We start from the raw sequence: 19266 nt of genomic DNA on the forward strand, positions 1-19266 counted from the left end.
ATTTTCTTAATCGCTGACCTTGTATTCTTAGGCATGTACACACAGAACCTCCTGCCTTCTAGAACACAGGAATCAGATCATGGTCTTTAAAAGGTAATTTTATTTACAAAACAAAGAAAACACACTTTGTGAAACACTTTTGTTTGCTAGGTGTTACAGAGCAACTGGAAAAAGAGATTTAAACACAGAATTCAGTTTGGGTAGTTATATTTGCTCAGCACAGAGAAATCCAACAAACCCCCAAATCAACAAAATAACCAAATCACATCTGACTAAACATTCACTGTTCTACTCACATATCTGTTATTCCAAGATTTAGTCATTCCCAAGGCATGGATGTGTCTGGATATTCCATGCTGGGCTCCCTGGCTCAATTCAGGTCTCCCAGCTCTTTTCTGGTTATATAAAAATGACATAGGAAGATCGCTGTATCTAATTCAAAAATCCACATTTTGTTTCCATTGGCTTTCCTGTCTTCCTGCCAACTCTCTTTCTAAATCCCTAGCATTCCTGGAGACTCTCTAGGACCCATGCCTATCGTTTCAAACTTTTCAGGCAGTTTAGTTAACAGAATAGCTAGGATGTCCAAAAAAAGGTAAAACACTCCTGTTCATCACAGAGGCATCATCAATATGAAGTCTTGTCAATTCAAAATGAGTCCAAAGGAGCTTCAGGTATTATCCACACCTTAGTGTCCCCAGACAATGTTGCAGTTTTACAATGCATCTTCCAATTGCTTCTTTTAAATGTATGTCTTCCCAGGTACTACAGGAGAGAGATGTACAAGCCACACGGAAAATCAACACATGAGACGAGGGAAGCAGTGGAACTAACCATACATATATCACTATCAAATGCAGAGTATACAAACTGAGAATATGGAATTCTTTAACTTTGTTCAGTCTTGGAATTATTTACATGTAGTCCACCTGCACCAACTCAGTTTGGGGACCCATTCTGCTGGGGTGCTGTACAAACATCAAAGAATTTTTTTAAAATTTACTCTTTGACCCCCCCATTAGCCACACCCCCGACCCCTATTAGCCACATCCCCTGACTCTCATTAGCCAGGCCTCTAGAGGTAACACTCTCGGGACAAGATGGACACATGACCAGAAGTAAAAGGTGTCATGTGACCCCTCTCTAAGGACTTTTCCCACCATCCTCCTACCAATAGGGATTAGTTTGGCCCCCACCAAACCTCCCTCATGCATCTATCCTGCAATTGCATTAACCCAATGTGTGTGAAGTTAATTCAGGGGCGGAGGGGGTGGAGAGGCTGGGGGAAGTGTTCCCACTAAGAGTTTCCTCCCATGAGCAGAATGAATTTTGTGTTGTGCACTAGTACTGAGTTCCTGTGGCTTGTTTGGATGTGCCACTGTGGCACCCAAGTTATTAATAAATATCTTATAAACCTTTACCTTTTCCCTCTGCTGCTCTGTCTCCTCCGCTTGCTCCATCAGCTCCCCTGGTGCCTACTGCCCCTCCCCCCACCCCTCACCCTCCTCTGCTGTCCTGACTCCTACCCTTCTCACTGCCCTCAGCTCTCCTGTGACCTGCCCCCCTCCACCAGCCCTTCTATGCCCCCTGTGCCCACTCCCCCAATAGCCCCACTCTGATCATGTGAGCTACCCCTCCTCATCCCCTCTCCTACCACCTCCCTCTACACACCTGCCCTGCCTCTCTCCTCTGGTTCTGGTCCCTCCCCTGCAGGTGTCTGCCCTTCTGTTTCACCCCGAGAATCCCCTGGCACCTGCACCTTCTCTTACCCCTGCACCCTCCTGGTGTCCCCCTTCATTCACTGTCCCTGCCCCCTTTGCCCTTTTTCCCTGATGCCCACCCCCTCATCACCCTCTGCTCCCGTTCCCCTCATGCCCCTGTGCCTTCTCACATGACTTGCTCCATCCCTGCCTTCCTCATGCCCACCCCTTCTTTCAAGCCTTCTCCCAGCACCTCCCCCTCCTCCCTCTAGCTCCCAGTGACCTTACCTTCTCCTCTCCTGGCATAACCCTGTCCCCCCTCCCACTGACACCTCCCCTCCTGCCCTTTTCCTCATTGTCTCCACTTGGCCCCCTGACATTTGTCTTTCCTCCACCCTGTACCTTGGTGCCTTTCCCTTTCTTCTCCTGACCTGCTCCCCTCCTGCCCTCCCCTCAGCACAAGCCCCTTCCTCTCCCACCCCCTCTCTCTTCCCCTCCCCCACCTGCCTTCCAGTCTGCGGCACTGGAGTCTGTGATCAGGCCCCAGAAGTCCCTGCAGCCCTGGCCCCAGCTACTTCTGGGGCTCTTGACCACTTGCCGGGCCTGGAGCTGGGCTGCGCGGTGCAACTCTGGGCCGGGTGGTTTTAAAGTCCCAGGCCATGATGTCACACCACGCCTGGGCGTCTCCCCTCTGAGCTGTTGCATGGCATGTGCTCCCTCAGCTCCACCGTGCCCTGTACAGGGCCAGCGTTAGGGAATTTAAAGTGCAGGGCTGCAGCGCTCCGTCACATTCTGCCTCCTCCTCCAGCAGCCGCCAGTTGGCCCTTTGGCCAGCCCTTTGGAGAACATCCCACCGGGAAATTTCTGGTATCCTGCCATGCCAGTCCACCCCTGTCCAGACCAGACCAGACCAATGTCAGCCTGTGCTGTGAATGCTCCAGCCAGAGGTAGAGGGAATGGTTAGAAAGAGTGGCCTGCTTTCTCAGGATACTTGTCCACTAATTTTTTTTTAGTCTCCCTAATGTTTTCTGAGAGGCTTCAGTATGACAATTGCCACATACAAAAAAGTGAACTGTGTATGCTTTGGTTCTATATAACTTTTCATGCCGGCAGCAGAGAACAAGACAAGGGGAGCAATGAAAGTAACTACAGCCTCTCCTCGACTTACGAACCGGTTATGGACCAAGCAATTGGTCGTAACTCAGTTTGTTCGTAAGTTGGACCCCGTAGAGTTACACACGACCATGCTGTTCGTAAGCACGGATCGCGTTCATAACTCGGGGTCTGCCATTTACGACAGCTTCGGTCATAAATGCGAACGGTCGTAAGTGGACTGTTCGCAACTCAGGGACCGGCTGTATACATCAAGTGATGTCAAATGCATGGAGTAAACAAATTGAAGGGGGTGGAGGTGTGGGTTTTTTTTTTAATCTTAGACTGTCTTTGGTTTTCTTACTTTCCATTTATTTTAAATTATTTAAGGAATCAGCAAAAAGGCTGAAACCCAAGCACAGATTTCATGGAATTCATTATTCAAACCCTGCTCTAAATGTGCTTTGCATAATCAGATCAGACACAAATGATATGGTGTTTGAAATAGAAGAGACAAGAATATTCATGGGAGAGCGTGAAAAAGTAGTAACTATCATACCCCAACAGTGACAGGGACACATAGTTTAGAGGCCTAATGCAAACCACTAGCTCAACTGGAAATGATCTCTGTCCTGCGAAGAATAGAATTGGTCCATGTAAATAAAGCAATTTGACTGGCAAAACTTCCAAGTTCTGCTACAGAGTGACTTAAATAGGAGGAAGACTGAGCCTAGTGTTCCAGACCTCCCAGATACACAGCTCCCACTCAGGTATAGGTTACTGAACATAGGCATACTGAGTACCTGTGAAGTTGTGGGTTACAAATCTCCAATGTGCATTTTGATGGGTTTGGAGGCATTCTCGTTATTTATACCTTCCCACCACTTTAGATTCTTGAAAACTGCACTTTAATATGCTCTTGATGGGTGCATTATCATGCCTTTGAGCTCTGGATTCTTAATAGGGTTATGGTCAACTGAGATTGCATCCCCTGTCTTGCCCAGGCTCTTGACAACAACCATTGCATCCCTTGTCCAGCAGGCTCTTAACAGAATAAAAATGATTAGAGGTCTGGAACAGTTTCTGTCTGAGGAGAGATTTATAAGACTGCGACTTTTCATCTTGGAAAAGAGATGACCAAGGGGAGAAATGATTGAGGTTTATAAATCAGAGTGATGATACCTAGCAGTTGTAGCATAACTCAGCAGCCAAGTAAGACCTCAGCAAGACAAAAAGGGGGAGGGAAAGGGACTGACTGATTTTCAGCCTGTACGTCGTTTGTGAATTATTCACTTTCAAGATGTGCTCTTTGCAGTGTGGGTTCAGTCACCTTCCACATCATAACGTTCCAGCTTCTTGATGGGTAACTGTTGCTTTTTAAAACAGGAGGACAGTGGTAAATGATGAAGAACCAATACTTGTCTTCATGCTCCTGTCTGCATGACAGTTTGACTAATAATATGAAAAGCAGCCATTCCACAAACATCCTGAACAAACAAAAACCTTTCACCTGAGTATTTGCAAATAGCAATAAGAGGCACAGATGTGGCTCAGACAAACAGCCACTGGGAATTTGTATGCATGTTCCCAGACATATTTTTGTTTTGTTTCATTTCGTTTTGTTTAATTTTGTACCATTTGACTACAGTACTCTGTTCCTGGCAATGAATTAAACGAGATTAAGATGAGTTAAACTCTAACATTTTGCCATTTTGCATTTCAGGCTTGTCTCCTACACAGAGGCTATGTCTACATTGGCAAGATTTAGCGCAAAAGCAATCGCTGCCTGTCTTGCCGCCTGTCTACACTGGCCGCGAGTAATTGCGCAAGAACACTGACGTTCTAAGTATGAAATCAGTGCTTCTTGCGCAAATACTTTGACGCTCCCGCTCAGGGATAAGCCCTCTTGCGCAAGTATTCTTGCAAGAGGCCAGTGTAGACAGGCAACATTAATTTCTTGCACAAGAAAGCCCGATGGCTAAAATGGCCATCGGCGCTTTCTTGCGCAAGAGAGCGCCTACACTGGCACAGATGGTTTTGCGCAAAAGCACATGCCAGTGTAGACGTTCTCTTGCGCAAATACTTTTTCCGTTAAAAGTATTTGCGCAAAATCATGCTAGTGTAGACGCAGCCTTAGGGTATGTCTACACTACAGTATTTTTCCAGTATAATGGCTGTTATTCTGGAAAAACAATACTTGTGTCCACACTGCAATTGTGTTCTTTCGACAAAAAGTCGAAAGAACGGAAGGGTTTTTCCAACAGCGGTAAACCTCTTTCTACAAGGAAGAAGGCTTTTTCCAAAAAAGCTTTTTCGGAAAAAGGAGTGTGTGAGGAAGAGGGAGTTCTTTCGAAAAAAAGAGGCCTCCAGAAAATAACACAGGTGCCTTGGTGGCCACTCTGTCCAAAATCATCACAACTCTATAGTTCCTTTCTCCTGCCAGCTCTTAAAGTTGCAGGCACCCAGGACAAGCCTTGTGGCAGGAAGCAGGCCCTGGAAGCTGCACCTCACTGCGCGACTCAACCTATCACACTCATTGGGACCCAGGGCCCAGCCACAAGCTCGCCAAGACCCCCCTGGCCCTCACAGGGAGCATGACCAGGGCTCCCAGGAGCCTGCCAGGGCAGAAGAGGCATGCGCCATCATGGTCTGCGGTGGAGATCCTGGCCCTCCTGGTGGTGTGGGATGAGAAGACCCTCCAGGATCTCCACTCCCAACAGGGCAACGTGGACATCTACAGCAGGATGGCTGAGGCCCTAGCCACGAGGGTCCACCACCCCAGGAGCCTCGAGCAGGTGCAGAGCAAAGTTAAAGAGCTCCAACAGGGTTACGCCAGGGCCAGGGAGTGCAGCTCTCACTCCCAAGACAGAACCCCACTCCTACTACTACTACACAGAGCTCCACCACATTCTGGGGGTGGTTCAGCCCCTTCCCTACCCCTGCTGGTGGACTCGGGGCTGGAGACCTCTGTTGTCACACGCCCAGGACTCCCTGGTCAGGAGAAGGAGGACAATGAGCTGGAGGAGGGGAAGGAGATGGCCAGCAGGGTCACCCTGGGTATGTCTACACTACAAAGTTAGTTCGAACTAACCGACGTTAGTTCGAACTAACTTTCATAGGCGCTACACTAGCGCTCCATTAGTTCAAATTTAATTCGAACTAACAGAGCGCTTAGTTCGAACTAGGTAATCCTCATTCCACGAGGATTAAGCCTAGTTCGAACTTACTAGTTCGAATTAAGGGCTGTGTAGACCCTTAATTCGAACTAGTGGGAGGCTAGCCTTCCCTAGCTTTCCCTGGTGGCCACTCTGGCCAACACCAGGGAAACTCTTCTGCCCCCCTCCCGGCCCCGGACCCCTTAAAGGGGCACGGGCTGGTTACGGTGCCCGTGCCAGGTGCAAGCCTGCCAGCACCCAGCTAGCAGACCTTGCACCTGGCACGGCTCAAGCCACCCACCCGATGTCCCCCAGCCCTCCCCCTCTTCCCAGGACCAGGCTGGCGGCTCCCGGGAGCTTGCCCGGGACCGCAAGAAGCGGGCACCCGCCTGGGCTAGTGCGGACATCGTGGACCTCATCCACGACCTCCGCACTAGGCACAGGAAGGTGGCCGGCTAGGGCAGGAGAGCTGCCAGCCTGGCCACCCAGGAGCAGGTGTGCATGAAAATCTCTTCCCCTCTCCCACCTCCTTTTCCCAGTCTCCCCCAGTTTTGTTCAATAAAGACAGATTCCATTTTTGAACACAATTGTCCTTTATCTTGTACATCAAGAAGAGGGGCTAGGGAAGGGTAAGTGGAAGGAGGTGAGGGAGGAATGGGGCATAAGCCCCCGATGGGGAGGACTGGGCTGGCTCTGCGGGCTTCTGGGGGTGGAAGCTCTCCTGCAGCCCCCCAATTGCCCCCTCTCCCCAGATGGCAGCCTGCGGCAAGTGCAGCCGGGCTGATGGCCGAGTGCTGTGATGTGCCTAGCGTGGGTAGTCCAGGCAATCCAAGCCAGGACTGCTTTGCAAGCGGGGCACCCCTTAGAACTGTCTGTCCGGGGTGGGGGTTAGGACCCTTTAAGCGCAGCCCTCGGCTAGCCTGAGACAGCATCTCCACGCTCTAAGTCCTCCTCTGATGCCCTGCTGGCACTGCTTCCGGCCATCCTTAAGCCTGGTTCAGGGTCCACTCTGTGTGGACATGCTAGTTCGAATTAGCAAAACGCTAATTCGAACTAGTTTTTTAGTCTGGATCCGTTAGTTCGAATTAGCTTAGTTCGAATTAACTAATTTGAACTAAGTTAGTTTGAATTAACGTTGTAGTGTAGACGTACCCCGAGTCTGGAGCCGGTAACCCTAGGCCTGGATGTCTCTCAAGCATCTTCCGAGGCTGGGGAAGGATCAGCACGTGAGTGTTCTTATTTATTCACACACACAGGGCAGGGGTGGCAGGTGCTAAGGGGATGGGGTGCAATCGTCGCTTGGCCTTTTTGGCCTGGATATCATGCTGCAGTCTGTGCACATGGATGCACATGCAGCTCCAGCCTACACCGTGCAACCCCATGAGGCAGCCTCGGAGCACCCCCAGGCTCCTGCTCACAGGCTCTGGGGAGGCCACACATGTTTATACCCTGTGGGGGGACGCCATCCCACCACCAGCCACCGCTGGAAGCAGGCTGGGGACAAGGGCACACCCACACTTGCACACAGACTGAGGAGTGCTGCACATGGCACCCAGGCATGCCTGCATGCTCAAGGCACCACTGGCTCCCATGGACAGCGCTGCCAGGTGCAGGTGTGTGTGCGGATCCCACGGAAGGCCAGGCTGCTCCAGGCCCCTCTCCTGCCCATGGGATCCCAGTGTGGATGGACACTTCCCTTGCCTGCTTGTCTGTGGGACGTGGAAAGAGGGGAACGGGAAACATGGTCCCCTGGGCACCTCGGGGCCCCTGTGAGGCAGGTCTCCTGGGACATCACTGTCTTGTGGTCCGAGGATTGTTGCTCACAGCTCACAGAGGAGGGGAAGGCCTCAGGGACAGTGTCTGCATAGATGACTGACCACCTCTCCCTCTTATTCTCCATAGCCAGACCAGCCATAACTGAGAGGCATTCACCGCCAGATGAAGCAGCCACCTGAACCCGGGGGAGCCGCAGGCACCGGAAGGTCCAAGAGGACCTCATGAGAGAGCACGTGGCTGTCCTCTGGGACATGCAACAGACCCTGGCCTAGAAGGTCAGGGAGGTCACACTCAATAGGTGACTCAAATGTGGGCTGAGCTGATGCAGCAGGGCAAAAACGTGTGTGCCACCATCCGTGAGATGATGGCATACCCGGCTCCTGTCCCTGCTGGTGCCCCCCCCAAATCCCTCCTGCTCCTGCCCTTGCCCCCAGCCTCCTTGTCCTGCCTCCCCCCTGTCATTCCTATGCTCCCTCCCCCTCCCATGCATGACCCTGCTCTCCTGCCTATCCCCCTGTTGTCCCAGGCCCTATCCACCCCTAAGGTTGCCGAGGTCCCCGGACCTGAGGCAGAACTTCTAGCCACACACACACACCACTCCCAGCCCTGAGCCCCCCTCCTGCATTCCCCTCTCCAGGTTCTGAGTCCCCCTCCTCACCAGTTACTTTTATTGAAAAACAAAATCATTGTTTTTATTTACTGTACAGGGAAGGGGGGAAAGGATGGGTTGTTGTGGGAAAGGCATAGGGGAGCAAGACACAGGCCCCTACTGGGCAGGCCCTGGGGAGAGTTACTGTGGTCCCTGAGAGAAATTCTCTCTCAGGGCCTCCCAGCTGCGCACCCCCACCTGATGGGCCTGGTAGCTGCTTGAAGGCCCTTCCCTCCTGGCTGGCCTTTGCTCCCCATCCCCATAGGAAGGCCTCCCCCTTGCTCTTCACAATGTTGTAGAGGACACAACACGCAGAGACCACTTGGGGATGTTGTGCTCCCCCATATCAAGGTGGGCTGGGAGGCACCTAAACCTCGCCTTCAAGTGGCTGAGGGCACATTCCACCTGATGTGGGCCCTGTTTAGGCGGGCATTGAATCGGTTCCTGCTTGGGTCCCAGTGGCTGGTGTATGGTTTCATCAGCTGTGGCATGAGGGGGTAGGTCACGTCCCGCACGATGCACAGTGGTATCTGCACGTCTCCAAGCCGAAACTCACTCTGGGGGAAGAATGTGCCAGCCTCCGGCTTCTCATAGAGGCTGAAATTCTTGAAAATGTGGATGTTGTGCACCCTGCCCAACCACCCGACGAAAATGTCCAAAAACAGTCCACGATGGTTGACTAGGGCCTGCAGCACCATCAAAAAATAGCCCTTTCGGTTGATATATTGGGTGGCTCGATATTATGGTGCTTGGAGAGGAATATGAGTTCACAGTTGGGAAAGCCCAGGGTGGCAAATCGGGCCACGATGGGGTCCAGGTCTCCCAGGCAGATAACCCTGCACAGCAGGACAGAATTGATGGCCCTCACCACCTGCAGAAGGAAACAAAGAAATACACAAAACAGAGAATCAGAGGTGGTGCCTGAACCCTTGGGAGGTCCCTGAGTACATCTCCCCCTTCTTTTCCCCTCTCAAACATCCCAGGAGCCACCCCTATAAGGCTGCTCCCTGCAGGGCTGTATGAGGGCGGGACTGCAGAATGCCCCGGGGACAGGGCTTCTTCCCACCCACAGCCCAACCTCTGCATGTCTACTCCCCACCCCCCCTCTCCCTAGTGTCTCCCTTACAGAAATCCCCCCCCCCACACACACACACAAGTACGGCAGCCTGAGAGCACCACACCTCCATGAGAAGGTCCCCGATGGTGGACTTTTCCATGCCAAACTGGTTCCAGATGGCAATGGAAACCCACTTCTCTAGGGGGATGGCGGGTTACATCTGGGCATCCCGTCATCAAAAGGCAGGGGCGGGGCAAGCCAAGCACACATCTCCATCAAGGTGGCCTTCCTCATGCGAAAGTTTTGGAGCCACAGCTGGTTGTTCCACTGCTCCATGACCAGCCAGTCTCACCAGTCAGAACTGGTGTCCAGCCTCCAGAAGCGTCTCTCTACCATGGGGTGTGGTTGCAAGGGCCTTGCACCCGCACACAGGGAGAGGATTTTGCTGATGAGCCCAGAGTCGAGCTCATGCAGGACCATGAAGGCAGCCTGCAGAAACTGATGCAGAAACTGCAGCATGGCCGTGTGGGGCCATTGCATGCCCAGAGACAGCTCTGGCTCCATGGCAAGAAGTATGCTGTGGTGTCCAAAAGCTGGGCAACCAGAGCGAACACTGCAAAAACTTTGCTGTTCCTCGGAGAAGTGGGCAAGAAAGCAGCAGGAGCTGAGAAACGGCTGTCCAGGGGAGTCCCTTTAAGCACGTGTCTCAGGTAGGCTTAGGCAACAGCACCCGGAAGCAACTGCCCTGCCTAAACTGGTCCAGGTGGCCTTAAATGCGAGATAGTGGACACGATGAGTGTGGACACTATCATTCAAAACAGCATGTGGGGGTCCCGTTGCTCCCCCTTCCCTTTTTTGCAGCCCTCCCGAGCTGCGTGACTATAGCTATTAACAGTTTCTCGATTCCGTTGCACTTCGGGTGCGCAGGGTGGGGGGTCTGGGCCCACCCTCGCTCCCAGACCCCAGCCCAGGGCCCTAAGGACAGAGTCTCTCGGACCTGTCCCACCGGAGGGGTCTAGCCCCTTAACCACCGGTGCGCCGGCTCTGTGCCCTGCCCTGGGCTACTTCCACCCTACCTGTTTCTCTTCCCCCTATCCCTCGTCCCGTGCTCCTCGCTCCTTTCCCCAATTACCCCCCCCCCCGAGTGCTCTCCGGGGGGCTTTATACCACCCGGATCCCCTTCCCCGGGCGTCTGACGTCACCCCTCCCCCCCCGCTCGCCGTCACTTCCGGCCGCCATGACTCTCCCCGCGCGCGGGGCGCGTTACTTAGCAACGCCAGCTGTCCCGTTGCCCAGCTGATGCAGGGCGGCGCTGCACCGCTCGCAACTCCTCAGTTCCCGCTGTGCCGTCCCCAACAGTGAGAGCACGATCGCGGGGTCCGTGCGGGGTGGGCCTGCTTCGGGGAAGTAGGCGGGCCCCACCCCGTCACACAGCACATCACTATTTCATTGCACTTTTGTTATGTGGATGCTGTCTTTCGAAAGAAGCTTTTCTGGAAGATCTCTTCCGGAAAAGCTTATTCTGAATGAAGCTTGCAGTCTAGACATAGCCTCATAAAGGCTTTCCAGTCCCCAAAGGGAACACTTATAAAAGAATGATAGCTGAGGACTAGTGGTCAGGGCAGCTGGCATTCACAAAAATCAAATGGCAGTGCGTGAGGCGGTGAGTACAGCAAGAGGGAGACTGCATGAATGCAAATGAGAACAAATCTAAAGATTTAAAAAGGATCTGAAAAGGATACCATGGTCGGTGTTTCAGTGCAGAGGGATTGGGGTCTCCAGTGCTGCTTATGGTGAAGGTGAATGAGGTGAAGGCAGTTAAGCTGAGTCCCTCTCGTCTCAACTCACAAGTATGTCTATACAGTCCCAGCCAGCTTTCCAGTCACGGAAGGAGCAACAATATTTATGGGCCTTAGGTTTTTTGCTTATTCAAAGTTGTTTGGCAACAAGATACAGCTTGTAGGAAACTTTGAAATTAAGATGGATGGAGTTAACCTCTAAAATTAAATCCTACCTCCTCCCCTCTTTGTTCTTCTTTCTGCCTCTCATGTTGTTGGTTTACATCTGTGTTCAGATTCAGAGCCACTGATTACAGAGAAACTTCCTCATTGCACCGTGCTCAGCCACAAACATGTCTCCCAGAGTACCTCTGACTTCTCTTTTTATAAAGAACATATTTAATTTTGTGTTAATATATTACTTTAGTGGATCAAAGATTCTGTTCTGTTTGACCTCAATGGGAGAAGGAATCTAAGAAGAGGGTCCACTGTGGAACATTTTGTCATGCTCCCTTAACAGAGACTGGGGGGGTAGGCTAGACTATGAGTTTTTGTTGGAAAAAAGTATGCAAAATGCGCTCCACATTTTTCGTATCTTTTTCTGATTCTTTTGCCTGTAGAGGCTTTTCCGACATTTGGCCCATCTAGATTGGGCCAAATGTCAGAAAAAAACCCTCATTCAGAGGCCCCCTTCTTCCTTTGCTCTTCTGCAAATAAAAACAACAGAAGAGCAAACGTGTTCCCTGGATGCGGTGGAGTTTTTGCGGGATACCTCCAGTATCTGGAAACCCCTGCACAGTCTAGCCATACCTGAGGCTACAAAGCAAAGTTAATTCAAAGGGTATGTCTAGATTACATGCCTCTGCCGACAGAGGCATGTAAAATAGGCTACCCGACATAGTCAATGAAGCGGGGATTTAAATATCCCTGGCTTCATTAAAATAAAAATGGCCACCACGCTGTGCTGGCTCAGATGATCGTCGGTACAGCGCACGAGTCAAGACATGGATCAGTCAACAAGGAACGCCTTTGTCAACCACTCCTGTAAATCTCGTTTCATGAGGCATAAGAGAGAGGTCAACAAAGGTGTTCCCTGTCGACCGATCCGCCTCTTGAGTCGCGTGCTGTGCCGATGATCAGCCGAGCCAGCACAGCACGGTGGACATTTTTATTTTAATGAAGCCAGGGATATTTAAATCCCCGCTTCATTGATTATGTCGGGTAGCCTATTTTACATGCCTCTGTCGGCAGAGGCATGTAATCTAGACGTAGCCAAAGAGACAAAGCTATAATAAAGGAATGCCAGAGGTGGAGTGGGGGACACCATGTAGAGAACCCCAGATAATGCTCTCTGCTCTGACCATAATTAAAAGAGTCAGTGCACATCTCCCACTTCCATGTGTGCACCAATGAAGGCCAGTAATATGGCCCCAGAGTTGCAGAGCGCTTCCTGATGTGAAAAATTCTGGACTAAAAGCTGTAAAGATTAGAGCAGGAGTGGGCAATAATTTTTGAGGGGCCACTCCAAGATTTTGGAAAGTGGTTGAGGGCTGCACTTTTCCAGGATATGAATGAAGGAATTCCGGGGTTTGGGATGGCGGCTGGGCGCAAAAGGGAACTTGAGGTAAAGGATTGGGGTGTAGGAAGGAGTGTGGGGTCCGTGAGGGAGTTTGGGTGAAGGAGGCAGTTGTGACCTAGGGCAGGAGACTGGGATGCAGGTTTTGGGATGTGACCTAAGGTAGGAGGGGATTGTGATCTGGGACAGGAGATTGGAGTGCCAGATCTGGGAGGGGGTATGGGTGCAGGAGGGGGCAAATGACTGGGGAAGGGTGGGGCTAGAGTGTCAGAAGCAGGCTCTGGATGTGAGGCTCTTACCAGCAGAAACCTGAGGCAGACTGTCTGCTGCAGGCTACTCGCTGCTTCACATGGCTCTGCTCTGGGCATGAGAGGGAGTGGGGACAAGGAGGGAGGGAGAAGGCTTCCTACCCTGCCCCTGCTTCCAGCAAAAATTCTCAACTCCTATTGGCCAGAAACTGAGAGACTAACCAATGGGAGCTAAGAGATTTTGCTGGGGGGTGGGAACAGCATGAGAAGTTTCCCTCTCCAGCTGTTGGAACCGAGAACAGCTGACTTTTTAAAGTGTGAGTTGTTCTCTGGCCACAAGACGGCTGCGGGCTGGATCCAGTGGCTTGTTGGGCTGGATCCGGCCCACTGGCAGCCTCTTGCCCACCCCTGGATTAGTCTTCTTTATCCACTTTAGCAGTCCAGGATGGGCACCTGCAGGATTGGTTTCAGATCTGGTGAGGCAGAAGGGATACTAGTGGAGATTGCCTCGCTTGGTCTTCTACTGTGGGTTTTCCCACTGAAAAGATGTTTTATGAGATGGTTACTACGACAAGGTCATCAGTACCTGCGTTCAGGTGTGTGTGTTTGCATGTGGAGGGGTCCCCTCCAGCTAACTTTTTGTTACTTTACGACCACATTTGTGCATTTTCCAGTGTTTTTCCCCTCATCTGTTATGTGGAAGGGAACTCCCCCTTCTTCTCCCCCAAGTGGGAAACAGCCTAATCAGAGGGTAAAGTGAAGCCGACTATACACAAAGGCTGTGTCTAGACTGGCAACTTTTTCCGCAAAAGCATTTGCTTTTGCGGAAAAACTTGCCAGCTGTTGACACTGGCCACTTGAATTTCCACAAGAACACTGACTTCCTACTGTCTGAAGTCAGTGCTTCTTGTGGAAATACTATGCTGCTCCCGTTCGGGCAAAAGTCCTTTTGTGCAAAGCTTTTGAGCAAAAGGGCCAGTGTAGACAGCTCTGATTTGTTTTGCGCAAAAAAGCCCTGATTGCGAAAATGGCGATCGGGGCTTTTTTTGCGGAAAAGAGTCTGTGCAAATCTAGACGTTCTTTTCTGCAAATGCTTTTAACAGAAAACTTTTCCGTTAAAAGCATTTGCGGAAAATCATGCCAGTCTAGATGTAGCCAAAGTGTTTTAAGTGAACCAACAAATATTCTTCCTAAGTTGTTAACACTGTTCTAACCTTCAGTATTGTTTCTTGTAAAAAGACAGACATTTATAGAGGACAGGGCATTTTCCAATTTGACTGGGTCCCTCTCCAATTTGTTAGAATTGTATTGCTAGGCTAGCATATGAGAGACCATAGGATACAGCAGAGTCAAAGCACTATTATCTGCTAAGCTCTTTTTTAAATTATTTTTTATTTTGAGAAGGGGGCATGTCTCTGAGGAGTGCCTTGTGTAGCATGGACAGGGTCTGTACGGAGGAGGAGGAATGGCAGGGAAGAGTGTAAGGCATTTGTAGATGGAACAGGAGTCTATGTGTGCAAAACAGAAAAAGACATTGAGATTGTTGTTTAGGTTTTTCTTTCTTTGCCAAAATGTCCTCTTTTCCTTCTTTTGTGTGCCTTCCTGTTTTCCTTCTTAACCTTTGTTCGTATCTCTGCCTGTGGCAAGGTCCTGGAGCTGTGTAGCTCTGAACTCCTTCAGCATTTAAAGGAGCTGTACCTGACTTGCTTATTAACTATCAGGTTGCCAAGAAGAGGACTTCTTCTTTGACTTAATACTTACAATGAATCCCCTGTTCATCCTGTGACCATGTTTATTTTCAGAGTCCTTGAGTTCCCTTGGCTTCATTTTCCCTCTCTCCCCTCCCATCCCTTGATTTTGTTTTCTTTAGGATCTGTGTTGTAAATCCCTCTGATGAAATATACAGCCATTTCCCTCTCCACTCTATTCGTCATCACTACATGGATTCTCTGTCTCCTCCTTACACTCCCTTCATCTTACTCCACAAGCAGCAACAACAGTGGCATTTACCATGATCACCTTCATCAAAGTGATCCAATGCACTATTTCCTCTACCCTTGTAAATTGTACTCCTCTCCAGAGAAATCAAGGTGACAGTTCATGAAGATAGATTCACAGACTTCAAGGCTAGGATGGACCATATGATCATTGCATATTACAGGCCACAGACCCATTCAGTCCTTCATTGAGTCTAATAATCTGTGGCTGATCTAGAGCATCTCTGAGAAAAGTACCAATCAAGGTTGGATGTCTATTTCCAGTTGCTACAGAAACATGGTAAAGCAAAACCTGGATGAGATCAGCCAACTATATATTCTAGAATCATACTTCTTAAAGTGCCTAGGTAGCTGATGCTTTAAAACAGGGGTAGTCAATAGATGGATCATGGACAAATCCAGATCACTAGATGTTTCTGAATGGACTGCAAATCTTTATTTACTTATTATCATTACTGCAATGTGTAACTGCTTGCGACTTACCGCTGTAGTGCCTCCTGCTGGTCTCTTAGGAAATCAGCTCTTCTGCCTCAGAGTGCCCCCTGTTGGCCAATGTCTCACACTCTGTTACCTGTCTTCTGGTTCAGGTCCAGTGTCCCTCCTGGCCCACGGTGCCCTTTCCTCATGGCACAGTCCTACAGCGGTGTCCACACACTCTGGGGTCCTTCCCTCATCACCTAGCCCCTTATCTCAGGGTCAAACTGCAGTTTGAAATGGCCACTCTCCATTGGTGAGGAGGTGGACCGGCTGCCTTCTGTTTTGGCTACCTCCCTGCAGCCCTAGTGCCCTCTGGCCTTCAGATCAAGGTCTCAACCTGGGAGTTTACCTGGCCAGAGCTCCCCAACCCTGCTCACCCTTCCCCAGCCCTGCTCTGCTTTGCCTCACATACCTTCTCTAACCTACCAACAGCCAGATCCTTCCTGATCCACAGCTGGAGCAAGAGTGACCTCTCCAGGAACCCTTATTTATACTACCCGCTCCACAATCTCAGCCCTTTCCCAAGACTGGGTTTAATCCTTGCTAGGCCAGTGCGAGGCAGCTGCCCTATCACACAGTATATAAAATATTTCTCTGGAGTCTGGACCTTGATTATACTTTGGCCAAAAAATTTAGACCTTAACAAACATAGACAACATTTCTTTGAAAGGAAGACAAAACAATTTTTTTAAGACATAAATCCCATGCCTAGCATGTACAGTTGCATGTGGAGTTGGTCCGTGGAGACTTTTGAACTCTGAAGTTAGTTATCTTGTGCCATGAAATATGAACTGAATATTGCACCCAAGGCGAGTGACTGTGACTGGCCCTTCGGGGCCAATTCAGAGCAGAATATTAACTGGACACAGAGTTGGTTAATGTCCACGAAGCAAGTGGAAAGTAGACCCAGGCATGGAGAAAGGCAGGTTGAGGTGGTTGGATGGTGTATTTCCCTCCAGTGTTGACTGTGGCTAAGTCTACACGATGGCCTTTTTTTGGAAAAAGCTATACAAATTGCGCTCCACAATTTGCATAGCTTTTTCCTTTTGCTTTTCTGGAAGAGGCTTTCCCGCCATTTGGCCCTGTCTAGAACGAGGTGTACAGGGCTTCCCAAAAGAACACATTTGCTCTGCCGCAAAAAAAAAAGCGGAAGAGCAAACACATTCCTTGGATGCGGCAGAGTTTTCCCGGAATACCTTTGGTATCCTGGGAAAAACCCACAGGTCTAGACGTACCCTGTGGGATTTCCAAGGAGAAGGTAGAATGTGCTATGGAATTCTTTATTTATATTCATAGGCTCAAACCATAATGATAACCTCAAAATTAAACTTCCCTCTATTTTAGGAAGGAGTTGACGGAGGAACCGTGTTTGGTTAAACATTCCTTAGTTACTGAAGTGTTTAGAAAGTTTGTAAAATTAATTTCCTGCTAGAGAGATAACGGCACATTAATTCTGTAACAATCTGATCACACTTTTATGATGGTCTGGGTGGATGGGAAGAGAAAGTGGGGGACTGTGATTTGCATGGCTAGCCTCAGACATTACATTTCTAAAAAAACATTTTAAAATTAAGCCTGAATTGTGTTCACATCTAGTATATAAAGCAATGGTTTTGGCTCAGGTCCAAATATTAAATCTGTAAATGTTAACTGCTGGCACTCTGGAGGGGAACTTGAGAAAAACAAAATAATCACTAAGCTGGTTTGGCAGGTATCTTCGCTGACACAGTCCACACAGGTTGATTATGAATACTTAGCATATGACTACGTAAGTGGCACATTTAATGTATAGGTCTCAAAGCACTTTACAATAGAATGCGTCGTCATATCGTCATCTCCATTTTATGGGTGGGGAAACTGAGCTAAAGAAAGGCCCAGTCACACCACAAGTCAGTGGCAGTGCAGAGAAGAAAGACCCCAGATCTTCCAATTCTCAGTATGGGGCCCTGTCCACATTCAAGCAGTTAGTAATGCTGACAAGAAAGTGGAGGATCCTGAGTCCTGTACTTTCTAAACTTCTTATGATAGCCAGGATTAGAATAACAATGATATATAAAAAGGAGATCTGGTGGCCTGGAGACATGGCTGGAAGCAAGGAATTCCAAACTTTAATCCTGGGTCTCATGCATTCATCTTGGATTAGACTCTTAGGGTATGTCTACACTACAATGTTAGTTCGAACTAATGGACGTTAGTTCGAACTAACATTCATAGGCGCTACACTAGCGCTCCGCTAGTTCGAATTTGAATCGAACTAGCGGAGCGCTTAGTTCGAACTAGGAAAACCTCATTTTACGAGGATTAAGCCTAGTTCGAACTTACTAGTTCGAATTAAGGGGTGTGTAGCCCCTTAATTCGAACTAGTGGGAGGCTAGCCCTCCCCAGGTTTCCGTGGTGGCCACTCTGGCCAACACCAGGGAAACTCTATGCCCCCCTCCCGGCCCCGGACCCCTTAAAGGGGCACGGGCTGGCTACGGTGCCCGTGCCAGGTGCAAGCCTGCCAGCACCCAGCCAGCAGACCCTGCACCTGGCACGGCACAGAGCCACCCACCCGATGCCCCCCAGCCCACCCCCTCTTCCCGGGACCAGGCTGGCGGCTCCCGGGAGCTTGCCCTGGACCGCAAGAGGCGGGCACCTTCCTGGGCTAGTGCGGACATTGTGGACCTCGTCCACGATCTCCGCACTAGGGACAGGAAAGTGGCCGTCTAGGGCAGAAGAGCTTCCAGCCTGGCCACCCAGGAGCAGGTGTACATGAAAATTAAGGGGGTCCACTGAGACCCCCGACCCTGAGCCCTGAGCTTACAATGGCCGTCCTGGGTCAGACCAAAGGTCCATCTAGCCCAGTAGCCTGTCTGCCGACAGTGGCCAACCCTAGGGACCCTGGAGGGGATGGACCGAAGACAGTGACCAAGCCATTTGTCTCGTGCCATCCCTCTCCAGCCTTCCACAAACTTTGGGCAGGGACACCACTCCTACCCCCTGGCTAAGACTACTCCATGGACCCAGCCTCCATGACTTGATCTCACTTCCTTTTCAACTCTGTTCTAGTTGTAGCCTTCACAGCCTCCTGCAGCAAGGAGTTCCACAGGTTAACTATTTGCTTTCTGAAGAACAACTTTCTCTTACTAGTTTGAAGCCTGCTACCCATTCCTTTCCTTTGGTGTCCTCTAGTCCTTCTTTATGGGAACTCAGGAAGAACTTTTCTGAATGCACCCTCTCCACCCAACCCCTGCTTTTAGAGACCTCTATCCTGTCCCCGCTCCATCTCCTCTTTTCTAAGCTGAACAGTCCCAGTCTCTGTAGCCTCTCTTCGTCTGGGACCTGTTCCCAACCCCTGATCATGTTAGTTGCCCTCCCCTCTCCCAGCCTCTCTCATCCCCTCTCCCACCTCCTTTTCCCAGTCTCCCCCAGTTTTGTTCAATAAAGACAGAGTCAATGTTGGAAGAAACGTTATCTTTATTTTGTACATCAATAAGAAGGGGGGCTAGGGAAGGGTAAGTGGAAGGAGGTGAGGGAGGAATGGGGTACGAGCCCCCGATGGGGAGGACTGGGCTGGCTCTGCGGGCTTCTGGGGGTGGAAGCTCTCCTGCAGCCCCCCGATTGCCCCCTGTCCCCAGATGGCAGCCTGCGGCAAGTGCAGCCGGGCTGATGGCCGAGTGGTGTGATGTGCCCAGTGTGGGTACTCCGGGCAATCCAAGCCAGGACTGCTTTGCAAGTGGGGCACCCCTTAGAACTGTCTGTCCGGGGTGGGGGTCGGGACC

At 50.4% G+C, this 19266-nt stretch overlaps 1 long non-coding RNA gene across 1 annotated transcript in view; it reads right to left on the reverse strand.

The window, feature by feature from the left end:
- Positions 1 to 6526: 6526 nt before the first annotated feature.
- The window catches only part of LOC149524371 (uncharacterized), a 79296-nt gene continuing 66556 nt past the window's right edge, over positions 6527 to 19266 (reverse strand). The window contains exon 3 of the long non-coding RNA XR_016349713.1: positions 6527 to 9243. This is a non-coding gene — a long non-coding RNA (uncharacterized LOC149524371). The remainder of the gene's footprint in view (positions 9244 to 19266) is intronic.

Source organism: Pelodiscus sinensis, chromosome 5 (assembly GCF_052426305.1).
Source record: "Pelodiscus sinensis isolate ZL-2025 chromosome 5, ASM5242630v1, whole genome shotgun sequence".
NCBI classification, from domain to species: domain Eukaryota; kingdom Metazoa; phylum Chordata; order Testudines; family Trionychidae; genus Pelodiscus; species Pelodiscus sinensis.